This window comes from Mus caroli, chromosome 2, assembly GCF_900094665.2.
Source record: "Mus caroli chromosome 2, CAROLI_EIJ_v1.1, whole genome shotgun sequence".
NCBI classification, from domain to species: Eukaryota; Metazoa; Chordata; class Mammalia; order Rodentia; family Muridae; genus Mus; species Mus caroli.
Window position 1 is genome coordinate 45879990 of NC_034571.1, and position 12814 is coordinate 45892803.

A 12814-nucleotide genomic window follows, 5' to 3' on the forward strand; every position below is an offset into this window, starting at 1 on the left:
TATTTGATGACTTTCTACTACTTATTTATTTAACTACTGGTCTAGCATGGTTTAACTTTCTTTTTTTCCTTTTGGAAGAATGAGTTCATTTGAGTTTACATTTCCAGAAGGATAAGAGTCCATCACAGTTGGAAGCCTGGCAGCAGAAAGCAGGCACAGTAGTACGAATAAGATTCCCAGAACTCTCATCTTCATTACAAACACTAAGCAGAGACAGCAGATTAGAGGAAGGGTAGGTACAGCTTTGAACCAGTGGTCCTCAGCCTCTGAATTGTGACACATTTGGGAGTTGAATAACCCTTTCACCATGGTTGCCTAAGACCATCAAAAATCAATTGTCCTATTCTTTTCTTTTCTTAGCTATTTTATTCCTTACACTTCTTACACTCCTTATTCCTCACTAATCCCTTCTGAGCCCTCAACACTAGGTATGACAGAATAAAGGTTGGAGGGGGAAAGGGGACATGGATCTCTTTTGACTACTTCCTGATGATTAGGGGCATTGAGTTCCTTAGGACAAGTCCAATCTTCATTATTAGCCTATCTCCAACTTCTTCCAGTCTTTTGGTCACTACTACTTGACAAACTACATCAACAACCAGGAGTAGCAAGGCAAAGAGCAGACTCCACAGGTCCTCTCAGGCCTCTCTATTTATAGCCTCTCCAGTGTCGCCAGAATGAAACTATCTGCAAATGGCAAAAATCACACTAGTGCATGAGGTAAATCATAGTCACCTGCTATGAAGAAGCTTCGTAACCCATACCTGGGATTAAGACAAAACATTGAAAACAGGGAGAGGGAACTTATAGAGCCCACCTCCAGCAGGAAGACAGGACATCAAGTGAGGGATGGGGTTGCCATCCCACAGTCACACCTCTGACTCATAATTGTTTCTGTCTGAAAGAATTACAGGAATGGAAATGGAGAGGAACCCGAGGAAAAGAAGGTCCAGTGACAGGCCCAAAGTGGGATCCAGCTCAAGGGCATGTCTCAAGGCCTGATACTATTACTGAGGCCGTGGAACACTCACAAAAAGGGATCTATCATGACTGTCCTCGGAAAGACCCAATAAGCAACTGAATGAGTCAGATGCAGTTATCTACACTGAACCAATGGACAGAAGCAGCTGACCCCTGTTGTTGAACTAGTGAAGGCTGAAAGAAGCTGAGGAGAAGGGCAATCCTGTAGGAGGATCAGCAGTCTTAATTAATCTGAACTCCTGATATCTTTCAAACTCTGGACCACCAAACAGACAGCATACACCAGCTGATATGAGGCCCCCAACACACATACAGTAGAGGACTGCCAGGTCTGTGTTCATTCAGAGATGATACACTTAACCCTTAAGAGACTGGAGTCCCTAGGGAGTTTAGAGGTCAGATGGGGTGGGGGGTGGGAGCATCCACATGGAGACAGGGTGGGATGGGGAGGAGGTGTGGGATGTGGAGCAGTTGGAGGGTGAATGGGAAGAGGCAGAGAATGGAATATGGAGTATATAAAATGAATTACAAATAAAGTTAAATTAACGAACAAAAAATACAAAACATATTCACATAACATAACTGGTTTTTCTTCATTATTTTTCTTATAGACATATGGTTAGGTTTATTTTTCTCTTTATTCTCATCTACCTTCTCTCTCTCTCTCTCTCTCTCTCTCTCTCTCTCTCTCTCCCCCCCCCTCACCTAACAAAATGAAAATGAAAATAAGAGAAAGGGAAAAGTGAGAATAAGAACAGAGTAAGACAGGCAGGCTGATAAATTCATGTTGGGTAGTGAATATGGGAAGAACAGCCTAGAATGGATAGGCAGCATAAATGCAGAGTCTGAATGGAGTGTCTCACTGAGTGCTGGCTGGATTCAGAATCATTCTGAGTCCTCCACAGGTCTGCAGTGCCACTCACACTTCTGGGTGGTCTTTAGTAAGTGTGATTCTACTCTTACCTCTTGGCTGTTTTTCATTGGTTCAGCAGCAAATGGTGCTTATTTTTCTGACCGATCCTTCTTGGATCAGGCTACAAACAGTAGTCCTGCCCCTTGGAAAATCTTCCCCAATGCTGAAGTGCACCTTTGAGTCTATGCAAGTGTTGCACTGTAGAATTTGATGCCAACCATCTTCCAGTTTCCTAAATACTGCACAGCTTTGTTTACAATTTTCTTCTCTACTATTTAGAGATATTCTTCATGACACCAGCTTTGCAGTCACAGAATGTATATATTCAGGGAGAGTCGTCAAGGTACCCATTCAGCAAGGGTATTTGGTAAAAAGGCATCTCATGGCTGCTTCTTTCTAACATAAAAGCAGTGAGTACTATTAACCCCTGAGCTGTCTTATTACCTCCCTTTAGAATTTTTATTTTTTAGTGACTTTACTCTGTCCATCTCCTTTTCTGTTGCTCCCCTTTTCACTGTGAGAACAGATCTTCTTGACTGTGCCAACCCTTCGGATGGACTGTGCTTTGGAAAGTTCCCTATCTTACTTGGCCACTGATGCTAGAGAGTTTCAGTACCACAGGTCTCTTCTGATAGCTCTTATCTAACTTTACTTGGTTTACTCCTTTGAGATTCTAGCAGACCATGTCTACTTGCTGTCTACCATTCTAACAATCAGTATTTTTGTTTCTATTATTTAGAATAAAGCTGATATGGATGCTGTGGTGAAAGGCTTTGATGGACAGATTCATTCTATCTTTGGGGACTGTTCCTAGAGATGGTGCTCTGATACATGACACAAGCTGACACTTGTGAATACCGATGAATGGCTTTTCAAATTACTAAACTAATTTCCACTCGAATCAATAGTATTTGAGTTTGAATTTTTTACGATTGGATCATCGTGTCATTCTGGTCTTTATAAATAAAATGTAAACTTCCAAAAGAAATGACAAAGAGCAACTTTCACAAACTTAACACCCAGACTCTTGTAAAATCATGGTCCACTTTTTTACAACAAAGAAACAAATGCTCATACTTGGCTCAGCAAAGCACAGTCTTCTTTACTGAAGTTCCCTTAACTGTCATCTAATATTCTTGTTTTTCTGGGATCTGATGTTTATATCAGGTTGTGACATCTCCTTTGTCTCCCCTTAGCTGTAGCAAGTTCTCAGACATGCCTAGCTGTGGAGGAACTTGTCTGTTTTGATTAAAGCTCTCACATTTATCTCTTTCATCAAATGTTCTTATATTTGCTGAGTTACCAGACTCAAGTCATTCTGCACAACAGAAAAATAGGTCAATAATGCTCAGAGGCAAGGAATATGGCATTAGAAAAACCAACTCAGCAAGAAAGTAGAGAACTCTTGTCCAAGGTCTATCTTGGCAGGCAGCTGATTTAGGAGTGGTTTATATAGGTGGTTAATGGCTAACTCTCTGCTCAGGGCACAGGGATCATTCTCAAATGACTGACCACATGATGCACTTTGATTCTTGTCAGCTTAGGTTCTGAAATTCTCAAAGACTCGTGCTATTATTTTCCCGGGATGTTCTTATCACTGATTATTTCGCTGATGTGCAATTTCTGACATAATACATAATTGGTAGGCTACAGCAGGGCAGTTGTTGCCCTGGGGTCCTCTTGCTGATTGCCAAGTTCATAGGAAGGAGAGAAACCAGGGCTTCAGAACTCATCTTCTGTTGTCTTCATGATTAGACTGAGATCATGGGTTTGGAAGATGAGGTCTACAGAAATGTAAAGCCATTTGTCTTCATGTTATTGTCAAGGACACACATTATCAGCGCGACTCAGAACTGCTGATGCTAACTGTGATCACTAGGTTGAAATAGTTTGGCAGATCTTACTGAAATAATGTTTCTTTTGTCACTACTCACTGGCCTTCTTTCTGTCTGGTACTCTGTGGAGGAAGTCTAATGATGCTTAAAGAACAGAGAGCTAGATTTGAATTCCTTGAGAAAGGAGAGTCCACATATTTTTTTTCTACATGGGGAATTCTCTTATCTTAAAATATATTTATGTTGGGGGCTAGAGAGATGGCTCAACAGGTAAGAGCACTGACTGCTTTTCTGAAGGTCCTGAGTTCCAACCCCAGCAACCACATGGTGGCTCACAGCCATCCATAATGAGATCTGATGCCCTCTCCTGGTGTGTCTGAAAACAGCTACAGTGTACTTACATATAATAAATAAATCTTTGTTTTAAATATATATATATTAAATATATATTAAATATATATATATTTAATTATTTACTATATCAGTATGGATTCATATGTGTATATTTCATTTTTTCAGTTCTGATCCAATTCTACTTCATTTTGTTGCTCAAATTGTTGTAGGTTGGGCCACTAGCAGCTCATCAAGTTGTGACCTATGCACATAGGTCTGCCTTTGGCAGACTACAATTTCTCTCTCTCTCTCTCTCTCTCTCTCTCTCTCTGTGTGTGTGTGTGTGTGTGTGTGTGTGTGTGTGTGTGTGTGTGTGTAGAGGGGGTGGTATTTAGAGACATTCCTTAGTCTCTAACATTTTCAATACCCTATATTAAGTTTGTGTGTTTCCTGCTTTAGTCTCATAATAGCCATGTATCTAAGAACCCCCTGTTCCTTTTATTTTCCAGTATTAGAAACTAAGATCCAAGTGCTAATCTCATGGCTCCTAGAGCACTGCCAGCATCTCTGATCTCAGCTATTCTCTCCATGGGATTTTAATTTTCTCTTCCCTGATGAGAGACCACGCTGAACACAACCTTTTATGTTCTCTACGATTTTGTCTTGTGGTTTGCTTTTTATGAACTGTCAAATATCTCACTATTTTTGTTGTTTTCTTTTAATAATTAAAGTGTAAAATTTCCTCCATATTTTGAATGTGATGACATGAGTCTATTAAATTAACACATAGATGTAAATGAAGGTTCTTCAAATACATTCTTGAAGTCTGTGGTGGTGTAATGAACTTCTAGTTGTTTTAAATGTATACCCAGGGGTACTGAGAAACTTGGAAGCATGTGCAAGTAACATACTAGGGCCATTTTGCTGTTTTCTCTTCCTTTTGTCACGTGTTTCTTGATTTCTCTTCTATTGCCTTCTTTCAGGATACATGGATCTTATTGGGTTCAATCATCATTTATACAGCATTTAAGTCTACAGGTCCTAGTTGATGTACATTTTGTAGTGGCTGGTCTAGATATTTCAGACTCGATGTTTAATTTATGGTAGTCAAATGATAGAAATGTTCAATTAATACTTTCAAATGAAGCATAGAAGTATTAATTCCATTTGACCTACTTTACTTCCTTACTAAGCTGTAATTATCTGTGCATTTTCTACATGTACATCTTGACTACCCCCTGGGTGCTGTTGAAAGTCAGCTGTAGCCATCCTGTAGTGTTCTAATTTACTGTAGTGACTTCCCACAGCTACTCTTTAAGGTTGACTTGCTAGCACACATTATTGTAGCTTTCCTTTGACTAAGAGTATGTATACTAGGAATATATATATATATATATATTTCTTGTTTTGATGAGCAACATTTGAGTTTCTTAGACATTTTAGATGTCAAAAAACTCTGGATTTTGTTTTATATTTTGAAATGTTAAATTTTTTTCCATTGAAATGTTTCACAAGAGCTGAGAGCCATATATGTTACCACTGACCTGCAATGGTTTGTGGCAGAAGGCTGAGAGAATGTGGCTCTTTCTCATCTCCCCAGTTTGTCAGGTCATAGTTTAGATCAGGTCTGTGCCACCAAGGATGAGATTATTGTCACTTTCGTGGAATTGAATGGATGTCCAGAGAGGCATGATGTTGTAAGGACCTGTAAGTTAAGACCACCTGACCCCATCTTTTCTACTGTTTGATGCCAGGTGCAGTTAAGACTCAAGTTCTTAAGCCATACCAGTTGAGGTGCTGGTAAAGAGCAAGTGCTGGTGAACCCTGCTTTCCATTATTTGAGTCTTCTGCTGCTGTGGGAGTTGAGGTTTATCTCACTTCTAGATTCTGCTGGACCAATGTGAGCTCACTTCTAGATCCTCCACACACAATGTGCAGGACACTTGGGGCTCCTCCTGCATCTCCTAGTCAGGAAAAAAAGGGTGAACTCTGTACTCAGCCTTACTGCACCCATCTGTCCAGGGATTGGAGTTTTGCTTGCTTGAATCATGTAGATAGATGATGGAGGACCAAATCTGTCTTTGGTCTTGCTTCCCACTAGGTGGGAAGCCTTGAGCATCTCTGTCTGGTTGGACTGCCAAAGGTAAGGGACTATCTAAAAATTGCCATTAGGAGCCAGAGAAATGGCTCAATAGTTATGAGTGTCTGCTGCTCTTTCAGAGTCTTCAGGTCCCAGAACCCACATGAGGCAACTCAGAGCTGCCTGAACTTCTGCTCCTGGAACTCCAACGTTTTCTGGGCCTTCTCAGGCACCTATGTATAACATAAAATACACTCCAGACATAGACACATAAGTTAAAAAACAATATTGAAGAACCATACCAAACTAAAATAAAGTTTATAAATGTTTTCATTTGCTCAGAAAAAAAAAAGTCAATACTAGGTTAAAAATAATTCAAGTGACTTTGATAATGATGGTTACAGGACTGCCCTTTTTCGAAGCGATATGTTCCCTTATCTCATTTTTATGCTTTAGAATATATCATATAATGAAATATGAAGTGCTCATATGCATGATATTGCAGAATACCTCTCAGTGAGAATACACTGTGAAATCCACAGTCCCACCCTTCTCAGATGTTAAGGAAAGAGACAGCGCTGGGATTTGACTTCCAACTCTTGTTATTCTCCATTGACCAGCTCAGAATGACAGAGTGAGCAGTATTCTTTTAGAGTAAACTTTTCTTACATTTAGTTATATATATTTTTAAATTGCTTCTATTTTGATTTAGGTGTTGTGTCTGTCCCCCTGAATGAAGGATGACATTGGGTCCCTTGGAGGTATGTTTACAGACAATTGTCACCTACCTGGTGGATACTGGTAGCTAAACTCAATCCTTCTTGAGAACAGTATAGATTAGACTAAGACTTTTCAAGATAATTACACCAGAAAACTTTCTATTTTTAAACACTAACAAAACAGATCACTAAATCCTTGTGTTTTAGTGATTTTTGAATCTTTGGAAAATGCATTTATTATCTGTTCATGGTATTTTAAAAGATTAATTACTATCTTTATCATACTTTCTTCCTTAATCTTCACATTTCTGCAAGGCAGGGAAGGTTATGCATGCTTTATTTTAATATAGAGAAGGAAGTTTCCATTTGCCATGAACAGCTGCATAGCCCAGATCCTACTCAGTCCTTGGAGTGCTTGGATCCACAGCTGGGATCTGGTACAGCCCAGGCTGGTACTGGTCAGAAGGGTAACGAACTGCAGGGCTGGACCAGCCAGAGTCATTCTGTGTTTAAGATACTATGAAGACTCTTCCAGGACGATCCTTTGTGACATTGCCTAGACAATGAATGTTCAGCTACGAAGGAAGGAATGCTTGACTGTAGAAGGCCAATGGGTTCTCAGTAGTCTTTATGCTTACCCATAGTCATAAAATTTTGTCTCATATGCATTTGAACACTGATAATCAATAAATGTCAAGAACAAAACAAAATTCATATATTTTAGCCCAGTCTTTCAGTGGTCTCTCTCGGGGAGCTGGCTCATGCAGAGGAGCTGAGGGCATTCCATAGGTGTGGAAGAGCCACTCCATGAGATGAATGCCACCTCTAATAATCCTCCCTGACCAGCCTATGGGTGGATGTGCCAGAAAACAGGACAGACTTATCTTTTCTGCTTACATGTTGCCTCCTTTATTTCTATTGGTCTGTCCCGGGAGCTGTCTCTTACAACCTAAATGGCTTCTAGACTCACTTTCTACTCTTAGCGAAGTGAACTAAGACATTTTACAATATAACCAACAGAAGTGATCTCTAATGTCTGTGATTTAGAGTGTGCCTGGGATCCATTTGGAGACACTAGGATACTGGATATAAATACTGGATATGTATTTATTTACTTGTCATGTCCTTTCACTCTGTTTTTTTGTTTGCTTGTTTTCTCCATTGTGGTCTTCTGGTGATACAAGAATGCTGGGGTTAGACAACGTAAATATTTTTCTAATGAATTTGTATGGCATAAGTGTCTTACATTATTGATATTTTTGAGATCATTTCTAAGAGTATGGCACATAGCTAGGCCAAAATTAATGGCTATCACCTCCATTCTTCTTGCGTGGTTTGAAAGTCGTTTTGTGATCACCTTTGTGTCTGTCTGCTTCTGGTTTTATTGCCTGCTCCCCATTGCTCCTGCTGGCAGTTGTCTCACTGTGTTTTGTATGCTTGTTGGTTTTACCAGGCTGAAAATACAGCCGACATAAAACAGGAGATGATTTCCCCCTCTATCTGATGTGGACACTGTTCATTTATAACAAAGCTGTTTTGCCATTGCCCGGGAAAAAAATAAATAAAAGCAAACAGCTGGTTTGATAGAAAAGCTTCCCTAATCCCCAGAGAACAGTGAGTTCAGATGTGATATAAGCTGACAGAGGGTGAAAAAAAATATAATCTCAGGCTGATGACTGAGTGCAGCAATGATGAACCAGGCTGAATGGCATTTCCCAGAGCAGAGGACATGGAGTAACCTGAAGTAACACAGTGCACTCAGGAAAGGTGACATTGGAAGTGATAATGATCAGCTCGCCTGTGTTTACAGCATCGAGATAGTGGTGAGAAATGTGTGATTGAAATTTTGAATGAAGCTCAAGCGAAAACAAGGCTTGCCTGCTTAGGGTTCTTTAAGGAACTGGCTTTGCGCTGCTTGATATTTTCCTAAACACCAGTAGAGGCCTCCAGATACTTCATTAAGTAAACAAACATGCCAAGATACTGACAGTCTGTTCAGGCAGAGCAGAGCATCGACTGACATTAGGGAGGAACTAATGACACCCTCGATTTTAGCTGTAATAAGAGGAAGTGCTTAACCTTGTGATAGAAGCTGCTCAGATGCCCATCAGAAACATGAAGCTGATCTAGAAAGGAAGGCGGTCATGGTAGGTGTCACTGCTGTAATTTGATATTTCATTTAACTAATTACAGTGAGTTGAGGTGGGCATTTCACTGTTAAACCGCTTCATTTATTCAATACTTTTAGAATAAAAATACCACAGCAGGAACAAACCATAAACAGTGGTGTTTGTAATCCCCAATCTGGGATCCTTAGCAACAGAACACTTCCTTAAACCATAAGTTCTGAGCTGCACATAGTCCTAAAGGAAGTGATTATTAAATAGTTACAGGCTACAAAGGCCTCGCAAAACTAGAGCCAGTAGCTCATGAAGAGACTCAAACAAACAGCCATAAGCACCTCTCTTGCTTGCTCCATATTTGTGCATTTGTACATGTGGCTTCAAGTGAACGCCAAGATCTGCATGACCATTATTGATGTCCCACGTGATCTCCGTGTCCATGGGTTCTAATGCACAGTTAGTGTTAGAACCACCCAAGTCCTCTCTGCTCTCCATTTATGTGAGACAAAGGTTGCTGCTGTGACAAATGACCTTCAGATTCTAGTACCACTGATAAGTTCCTTTAGGTTTAGGTACCAGTCCTTCACTGACTGCCTTTAAACAAGTCTGTGGCTTTATGTTGTTTCACCCACCTGCTTGAGTAAGACTTTCCCTGGATCCTGGATGGATATATATATATATATTCCATTCAGTTTGCTGTCCTGATAATTGATTTTTAGCTAATTAGGAACATGTGTGGACCCTAATTTGATAAGAAAGTGTGAATATGGGTTTTTTTCCCCCTACAGCAGGTTTTGTTATTTGCAGGTTATTAGGGGAGTGTTAATTAGGCTCCATTCTCTGTCACACAGAGAAATTAAAAGCCCTCACCTTACAAACTAAGCCTATCAGAGAGAAGAACCAGGTTTCAGCCATCTAGGTTAGTTGGCTCTGGAGAGGACTTTGAAAGAAGTGGGTATGTACATGCCGAAGATAGGCCACCTCGGTGCTTCCCATTCTTCAGTGTTCCCCAGAGCTCAGCATCCCACCATAATAATATAAGAACCTCCTGGATGTCTGCACAATACCTGCCTCTTTATTCCTTCTTATTCTCTTAGCCGTTGCTCATCCCTCTTGGTGTCCTTCTTGGTCCATCTTAATTTTAAAACAAGAGTCATAGGTTTTGAAAACTGCCAGCCCTGAAGCGTTTGCAGATGCTCTCATGAACAGTTTGGGTCCTGGGATTTCTTTGTTCTGTTTCATTTGCTGACAGGAGAGCTGGGCAGACTGTCTGCTGTCTTCCGGGAACTACAGAGCAAATGGGGAGAAACCAAGCCGGGGAAAGAGATTCCTGCAAGGAGCTTGTTTGTGAAGGGAGCCCATACTGTGCTTTTTGTTTATTTGTGGCGATTTTCACAGGGCAGGGCTGGGAGGACATGAAAAGGAGCCTGTAACAAGGCACCATTTAGAAGGAAGGAAATGGGATGCAGGATAATGAGGTTTTTCGTTTGGAGGCTGACAGAGAGCCTCGTCTGTGGAGTGTGGGTTTTCTGGAATGCCTTGCTCATGATCGCTAAGGACTGTATTTTGTGCCTATGGTTTTCCCTAGCAGGTTTACATTGGTCGTTTGCAAATTTCCTCCCTTCCTGCTTGTGACCATTTTATAAATTTCCAAGACGGATATAATTGTCTTCGTATATCTTTTGGTGAACCATAGAAGGAAATAAGATCATGTTTGCACATCATTCAGTAATTGGACCCTTCCAGCTAGAAAATGCAAATTAAGCCTGGAATGCTAGTGTTACAACCAACAGGCCATTGGAAATGTTACAGTGTTCCTTAGAAATAACTGCTCTTGTGTGTGGCTTACCAGTGTCTCAGAATCTTAGAGCATAACAGGACGAATAGAGAATATATGACTCTCTAGAAGACTTGATGAATCGGGTAGAATCTGCTATTTGGATTCTCCATCCATTCATTTCTCATGAATGTGTTTCCTTGGCCCTAGGGACATATTGTTGTCTCATTAGTAAAATGCAGTTCATGATGACAACGTCCTAGCATAGTGAAGTCTGAATTTGGGGGGGGGGGGACATCTTGATGATCATCCTGACCTTTCTTAATTTCAAAATACAGTTTTTGAATAAATGCTGGCAAATAGTAGGCACTCAGTGAACGCCTGGGTGCCTAGCATCCTCTCGTGGGTGTATATGTGATTCCTATCAGCTGGCCTCCATTACTATGAGTTTTGTGAACATCAAGAATGTGTCTTCACCACTGACTTCAGCTCCTTGTCCAAAGGAGACACTCAGTAGGCATTTGTTGCACAGCTCAATGGATGACAGTTTAGGGTACTTAATGCTACTGGAAAATTTTAAGGAGTCATGATAGAGTCACACATGTTACCAGGGAAGCTGGGCTCCTTTGGAGGATTTTAGTCTCATCAATTAAAAAAGACAGTTTAAGAACAGATTCACAGGGAATAGTTTTAATGGAGTTTAAAGAAAACAAAAAACAAAACAAAAATAACTTCAAAGCATGCACTTTCCAGATCTTGGGCAGCTGCTCAGAGCAGGAGATGGAGAAGAGGAAGAGAGAAAGCCATGCCATTGAGTTAGGCAAAAGTATCAGCTACGTGGCAGACCAGCAGCCATGTGGTGATGGGGAAGGAGGCCACAGTGAAAGAGTTAGGGAAACCAAAGTACCAGAAAATGCACCCTTAGGCTCTGGCCGACAGTGCAAATTAAGACAGCTGAGTAAAAGGGAAAGTCATGTCTTTCTGCGCCCTGACCCAACAGAACCCTATGCTGTCTCTGGAGGGACTGCTTAGGTGGGCAGAGATCTGGAAGGGAAAGTCACCAAAGTGAGAACTAGTCCTCCTTTCTCTTTAGTGTGGCTTAAGGTAGGACTGACTTTCTGAGGCTCTGGTCCTTTAGCCAGGTGATTGACCTGCCCACAGGGAGTGCTAGCTCTCCACCCAGGCCAGAGATTCAATTCTTTTGACCAGAAGAGAATAGCTTTCCCTTAATGGGCCTTTACTGCCACTATGTACTGTTGCCTTTTGTTGGTGTTAAAACTTGTCAACTTGCCAGGCAGTGGTGGCACACTCCTTTAATCCCTGCACTTAGGAGGCAGAGGCAGGCAGATTTCTGAGTTTGAGGTCAGACTGGTCTACACAGTGAGTTCCAGGACAGCCAGGGCTGTACAGAGAAACCCTGTCTCAAAAAAACCAAAAACCAAAACCAAAACCAAAACCAAAATGAAAACAAAAACAAGAACAAAAACAAAAACACTTTTCAACTTGTTTGTGTTTCTAACATAAATTGGAATATATATTAGTTATATATATTGGTCAATTATCTTTTCCTAGCAGAAAGTTATCACATTAAAAAGGAAGACTGACAAGAATATACTCCCATATAAAAAACACAGGGAAAAAAGTGATCTAATCTAAATCAACAAAGTAAATTGAAGGAAATTCTAAAAACTGAAAATCAAAGAAACAGAGTTCGCTAAAACATAAAATTTAATGACAATGCGATTGATGACACAGAAGAAAAATATGAAATTAAAAAAAAAACAGGTAAACCAAATTCAATTTATTAAAGGCCTAATAGTTGGTCAGTCTTTAACAAAACCGAATCAGGAAAAAGAGAGAAAGCCAAGAGCCAGGAAGACTTGAGTTTACCACATAAGAAGCCTAGTATAGTCATGCACGCACTTGCAACCCCATGGCTGTTGTATGGGGAGTAGACACCCTACAGTCAGTGCCACAAGCTGGTTCCCAGCCTCTAGTGAGAGGGATGAATGTGGAGCAGGCGTGGCTCCTAGGTTGAGACCTGGCCTTGAAG